Below are 7291 nucleotides of genomic sequence, written 5' to 3'. Positions count from 1 at the left end.
GCAGGAATTGTGAAAAATCTGATTTATCATGGATCTCCCATTGAGTATTTTTTAATTATATTTAAAGTAAGGTCCCTCTACTATAAAGAGGGGTTTTGTCATTTCTGGAACGAGGAGAGTTTTTTGGGATAGAGCTCACATTGTAATTCAAGCACCATATCCTCTTATATTCAAGAGTTACTATTTTAAGCCTAAAAACACTGATCTATCTTGTTTAGTCCTAAAAATCATCTTCTTTACAACTTTGTTTATTTTATATTCTTTGTAGTCCATATTTGATATTCCCCTTTATCCTTACGATTTGTATTGAGCTTTATCACATATCCTTAGAATTATGTATAAATTTAACTCTATCCGTTTTCCGGGTAAACAGTTTAGCGCCTACCATGGGGCTAAGGATAATAGTGGTTATTTGATACGAATCCGAAAAAATACGCCATTTGTGTTTTGCGCTTGTTTCCAAAAATATCTTGAATTTCGGATTAGCTACGACTAACCATCACTCAAATGGCTTCACCAATCGACAACGGGGCCGGTCTTCAAGACGAAAACAACAACTTGACACCCGGTATTGAAAGACCACTTGTAAACGCCATTGGAGCTCGAATCGGAGTGCCAATAGACATCAATTCGCATATAGCCATTGAGGCGAACCTACATGCTGAACCCGAGAATAGCATCTATGGTGGCACTCGGTATGCGGCTCGAGATACCCATAACGTTGAGGAAAATGGTGTTAGCTTACGTGTGATTTTCAAAATGTTGCAAGCCCAACATGCAACAATAGCTCAGTTGCAGAGCCAAACCCAGCTACAAAGCAGGCCGGAGCCCAATCCATCTCGAGAAATTACCCGCAGAACGGAGCCAGCCATAGTGAAGTCAAATGAGCAAGAATCGGGGACTACTCCCGAAATTGCTAAATTGCTCGAGAAACTCACAAAGTGAGTCGAAGCCAACGATAAAAAAGTATAAACTTATAACTCTAGGGTCGATCAGATCCCGGGAGTTCCACCAATGATAAAAGGGTTGGATTCGAAAAAATTCGTGCAAAAACCTTTTCCCTCGAGTGCAGCCCCAAAACCAATCCCCGAAAAATTCTGTATGCCCGAAATTCCCAAATATAACGGAACGACCGATCCCAACGAGCACGTCACTTCTGACACATGCGCCATTAAGGGCAATGATTTAGAAGACGGTGAAATTGAATCTGTGTTGTTAAAAAAATTCTGAGAGACCCTCTCGAAGGGGGCAGTGATTTGGTATCACAACCTACCACCAAATTTTATTGACTTTTTCGCCATGTTAGCAGATTCTTTTGTGAAAGCACATGTCGGCACCATAAAAGTCGCAATAAGGAAATCGGACCTCTTCAAGGTAAGGCAAAAGGATAACGAGATGCTGAGAGAGTTCGTATCTCGTTTTCAAATAGAACGAATGGACTTACCATCGGTCACAGACGATTGGGCTGTTCAGGCTTTCACTCAAGGTTTGAACGAACGAAGTTCAACGGCTTCACGGCGATTAAAGCATAACCTGATCGAATACCCAGCCATCACGTGGGCCGACGTGCAAAATCGGTACCAATCAAAAATTAGGGTCGAAGATGATCAATTGGGATCTGAACCTGCTGTTCGAAGGGATACTAATCGAGAACGAGGTCCGATCGGGGATCGATACCAACCGTACAACGGAAGCCCTAGAGTCAGTGAATCGAGACATGACCTCAGGCAAAATAACAAAAGAAATGATCGAGGTGAAGGGTCCCGGGGGCTGATGAACAGAAGTAGGTTTGATATGCCTGTCGGATCTAAGGAAGCACCTCGATTATCGGAGTATAACTTCAGCATTGATGCATCCACCATCGTATCGGCTATCGGACGCTTCAAAGACACTAAATGGCCTCGGCCCATGCAAATCGATCCTGACCAGAGGAATTCCAATCAAATGTGCGAATATCATGGCACCCATGGCCATAGAACGGAAGATTGCAGGCAACTAAGAGAGGAAGTAGCCCGGTTATTCAACAAATGGCACCTTCGAGAATTTTTGAGCGATAGGGCGAAGAACCATTTTAAAAACAGGGATTTCGGCAAGCACAAAGAATAAGAAGAACCACAACACGTCATTCACATGATCATCGGCGGTGCCGATACCCCTCAGGGACCGGTGCTTAAACACACTAAGACGTCGATTGTGAGAGAAAAATAATCTTGAACTCGAGATTACACACACATAGGAACGTTGTCCTTCAGTGATGAAGATGCATAAGGAGTCATACAACCTCATAATAACGCACTGGTAATATCTGTACTCATGAATAAAACTAAAATTAAGTGTGTGTTGATTGATCCAGGTAGCTCGGCCAATATTATCAGATTGAAGGTCGTAGAACAGCTCGGCCTGCAGGACCAGATCGTACTCACAACCCTAGTTCTAAATGGATTCAATATGGCATGTGAAACCACCAAAGGCGAGATAATTCTACCAATAACGTGGCCGAAACCATCCATGAAACAAAGCTTCACGTAATCGAATGCGACATGAGATACAACGCGCTTTTCGGAAGGCCATGGATCCACAACATGAGAGTTGTACCTTCAACCCTACACCATGTCCTCAAATTCCCAATAGCGAGAGGAGTCAAAACAGTGTGCGGAGAACAACCAGTCGCAAGAGAAATGTTCGTCGCCGAGGAAGCGAAACCAATATCCTTGCCTTTGCCAGTAAAGGGATCGAGCTTAGAAGGGGAGCGAGATACCAAATAGCAATCACAGACATCGTCTTTGACCCAACCAGATAACCAGAAGATCAAAGAAGATGATGATCAGAGGATCCCTTGATCCTTCATGATTACCGATGACTCCAACGCCACCAAATCAACGATGAGGAACTGGAGCAAGTCACACTAATCGAACACTGGCCCGAACGAAAGGTATACCTAGGAACGGATTGAGCCCCGAACTCAGGAAGAAACTTATTCAATTTCTTATCGATAACATTGATTGCTTTGCCTGGTCCCATTTGGATATAACAGGGATCCCACCGGACATAACGACGCATCGGCTAAGCTTGGACCCTGGGTTCAGACCGGTAAAGCAAAAGAGAAGACCCAAATCCGAGGTAAAGCACACATTTATAAAGGACGAGGTAACCAAACTTCTCAAGATAGGGTCCATTCGGGAGGTGAAATATCCTGAATGGTTAGCCAATGTAGTTATAGTGCCTAAAAAAGGGAACAAACTTAGAATGTATGTGGACTATAAGGATTTGAACAAAGCATGCCCCAAAGATTATTTTCAGCTGCCCAACATCGATCACATGATCGATGCCATGGCCGGCCACAAGATCCTCATTTTTCATGATGCCTACTCCGGGTATAATCAAATCCAGATGAGCCCGGAAGACCAGGAAAAAACTTCATTTGTCACTAAATATGGAATATATTGTTATAATGTGATGCCCTTCGGGCTAAAAAATACAGGGACTACTTACCAACGCCTAGTAAATAAAATGTTCGAAGAACAAATAGGTAAATTAGTGAAATTTTATATTGATGACATGCTAGTTAAGTCCCTGCGCGCAGAGGACCATTTGACCCATTTGCAGGAAACGTTCGAGATTTTGAGGAAATACAACATGAAACTCAACCCCGAAAAATATGCTTTCGGAGTCAGGTCGGGCAAGTTCTTCGGCTTCTTGGTGTCAAATCGGGGAATCGAGATTAACCCCGATAAAATTAAGGCCATCGAAGATATCACCATCGTGGACAACATGAAAGCTGTACAAAGGCTAACTGGATGGATTGCAGGCTTAGGCCGATTCATTTCGAGATCATCAGATCGAAGTCACAATTTTTTCTCTCTACTTCGCAGTAAGCGGTGTCCTAGTTCGGGAAGATCAAGGTACGCAATTTCCCATTTATTATATAAGTCGGACCTTAGGAGAAGTTGAAACTAGATATCCGCACCTAGAAAAACTAGCACTTGCACTGATAAGCGCCTCTAGAAAGTTAAGACCGTACTTTTAATGTCACCCCATATATGTATTAATCACTTACCCGCATCGTAATATTTTGCATAAGCCCGAACTATCAGGCCGATTAGCTAAATGGGTCGTCGAACTCAGTGGATACGATATCGAATATCAACCCCATACGACTATCAAGTCTTAAATTTTAGCAGATTTCGTGGCCGATTTCACGCCAACCCTCGTACCCGAAGTCGAAAAAGAACTCCTGTTGAAATCGGGTACGTCATCGGGGGTATGGACCCTTTTTACGGACGGGGCTTCGAACGTGAAGGGGTCTGGGCTAGGCATAGTTTTAAATCCACCCACGGGTAACACTATTAGGCAATCTATTAAAACTACCAGATTGACTAACAACGAGGCCGAGTATGAGGCCATAATTGCAGGTCTCGAGCTAGCTAAAAACTTGGGAGCATAAGTCATTGAAGCCAAATATGACTCTTTGCTGGTGGTAAGTCAAGTAAATAAAACGTTTGAAGTTCGAGAAGATAGAATGCAACGGTATTTGGACAAACTACATGTCACTTTGCACCATTTCAAATAATGGACTTTACAGTATGTTCCACGAGAACACAACAGTGAGGCTGATGCACTTGCAAATTTGGGATCGTCGGTCGAGGAAGGTGACTTGAGTTCGGGGGCTGTCGTTCAACTCTCGAGATCCGTGATCGAAGGTCACGCCGAGATAAATTCTACGAACTTAACCTGGGATTGGAGAAATAAGTATATTGAATACTTAAAGAGCGGAAAGCTCCCATCGGACCCTAAAGATTCAAGGGCCCTACGAACTAAAGCTGCTCGATTCACGTTGGCTTCAGATGGAACGCTATACCGAAGGACATTCGATGGACCATTGGCAGTATGCTTAGGTCCGGGAAATTTCGATTACATCCTATATGAGGTGCACGAGGGAACTTGTGGGAATCACTCCAGCGCCGATCCATTAGTCCGAAAAATAATCAGAGCAGGGTATTATTGGATCGATATGGGCAAAGATGCGAAGGAATTTGTTCGAAAATGTGACAAATGTCAAAGGTTTGCACCAATGATCCATCAACCCGGAGAGCAACTTCACTCAGTCCTATCCCCATGGCCATTCATGAAATGGGGAATGGATATCGTCGACCCTATGCCATCGACCCCAGGTAAAGCCAAATTTATTTTATTTATGACTGACTATTTTTCTAAATGGGTTGAAACGTAGGCATTCGAGAAAATAAGATAGAGAGAAGTTATAGACTTTATCTAGGATCATATCGTATGTCGATTCGGGATACCCGCCGAAATAGTATGTGACAATGGGAAAAAAATTATTGGCAGCAAAGTGACAAAATTCTTCGAAGATCACAAAATAAGAAGGATATTATCAATACCGTACCACCCCAGTGGGAACGGACAGGCCGAATCAATGAACAAAACTATCATTCAAAACCTAAAGAAGAGGTTGAACGACCCTAAAGGAAAGTGGAGAGAAATCCTACCCGAAGTCCTTTGGGCATATCGAACAACGTCAAAATCTAGTACGGGGGTAACCCCGTTCTCCTTAGTATATGGGTCCGAAGCATCGATACCAGTCGAAGTCGGCGAACCCAGTACCATATTTCGATACACGACAGAAGAATCAAATAACGAGGCTATGAACACTAGCCTCGAATTATCGGACGAAAAATGAGAAGTTGCTCTCGTCCAATTGGCCGCCCAAAAGCAACGAATCGAAAGATACTATAATCGAAGAACCAAGCTCTGCCATTTTAAGCCCGGGGACTTAGTGCTAAGGAAAATCACCCTCAATACCCGAAATTCGAAGGAAAGAAAACTAGGACCGAACTGGGAAGGATCATATCAGGTTCTCGAGAACGTCGAAAAGGAATCATATAAGCTCGGCATTATAAACGGCAAACAACTATCAAGCAATTGGAATGTGTCACATTTAAAAACGATACTACTGCTAAGGTACGACCCTTTCATATTCATTTATATTTCAAAACGGACCCCTGCAGAATTCCGATCAGGAGCTAAGATGGATCCTTCGATACGAAGCCATAGATATGAAAGCACGTGTTGCACTTTTTTTTCCTTAGACCGATTTTATCCCAAATGGGTTTTCGGCAAGATTTTTAACGAGGCAATCAATGATCGTGTTGTACTTACAATAATATCCGAGACCTCTTTACAATCGATCTCGAATACTGGGGGGGGTGAGGGGGCATTAGCCCTCAAATATATCAAGTTCTGATGCAAGAAAGTTAGTTCGCAACAATGGGGTTCCAATAGGAAAAGTTGTAAGAGCCAAATGGTCAAAACGAATCATGCTCATGTAGTTGGCCCGAACCCAGGCGCGAAACATGATCACATGTATAGTGACTTGCAAAGAAAGTTCTCCTCTTTACCGACATCTTATATCCAAGAAAAATTTCCTCTATTTGGAGATTTATTACGCAAACAGAATTAAGATAAATTCGACCATTACGCCTACGGGCTATATTACTTTGAGTTCGAATCATTCACTCGACTACTAAGCCTGCGAGCTACTTTTATTTCGAGTTCGAGCAAGTACTCACTCGACCATTACGCCTACGGGCTACATTACTTCGAGTTCGAATCATTCACTCGACTACTAAGCCTACGGGCTACTTTTATTTCGAGTTCGAGCAAGCACTCACTCGATCATTACGCTTACGGGCTACATTACATCGAGTTCGAATCATTCGCTCGACTACTAAGCCTACATGCTACTTTTATTTCGAGTTTGAGCAAGCACTCACTCGACCATTACGCCTACGGGCTACATTACATCGAGTTCGAATCATTCACTCGACTACTAAGCCTACGGGCTACTTTTATTTCGAGTTCGAACAAGCACTCAGTCGACCATTATGCCTACGGGCTACATTACATCGAGTTCGAATCATTCACTCGACTACTAAGCGTACGTGCTACTTTTATTTCGAGACTTACTCGACCATTACGCCTACGGGCTACATTACATCGAGTTCGAATCATTTGCTCGACTACTAAGCCTACATGCTACTTTTATTTCGAGTTCGAGCAAGCACTCACTCGGCCATTACGCCTACGGGCTATGTTACATCGAGTTCGAATCATTCACTCGACTACTAAGCCTACAAGCTACTGTTATTTTGAGTTCGAGCAAGCACTCACTCGACCATTACGCCTATGGGCTACATTACTTCGAGTTCGAATTATTCACTCAACTACTAAGCCTATGAGCTACTTTTATTTCTTTGAGTAAGCACTTACTCTA

The sequence above is a fragment of the Nicotiana tomentosiformis genome, chromosome 7 (assembly GCF_000390325.3).
Source record: "Nicotiana tomentosiformis chromosome 7, ASM39032v3, whole genome shotgun sequence".
Lineage (NCBI taxonomy): Eukaryota > Viridiplantae > Streptophyta > Magnoliopsida > Solanales > Solanaceae > Nicotiana > Nicotiana tomentosiformis.
Note: the sequence above shows the minus strand (reverse complement) of the source record.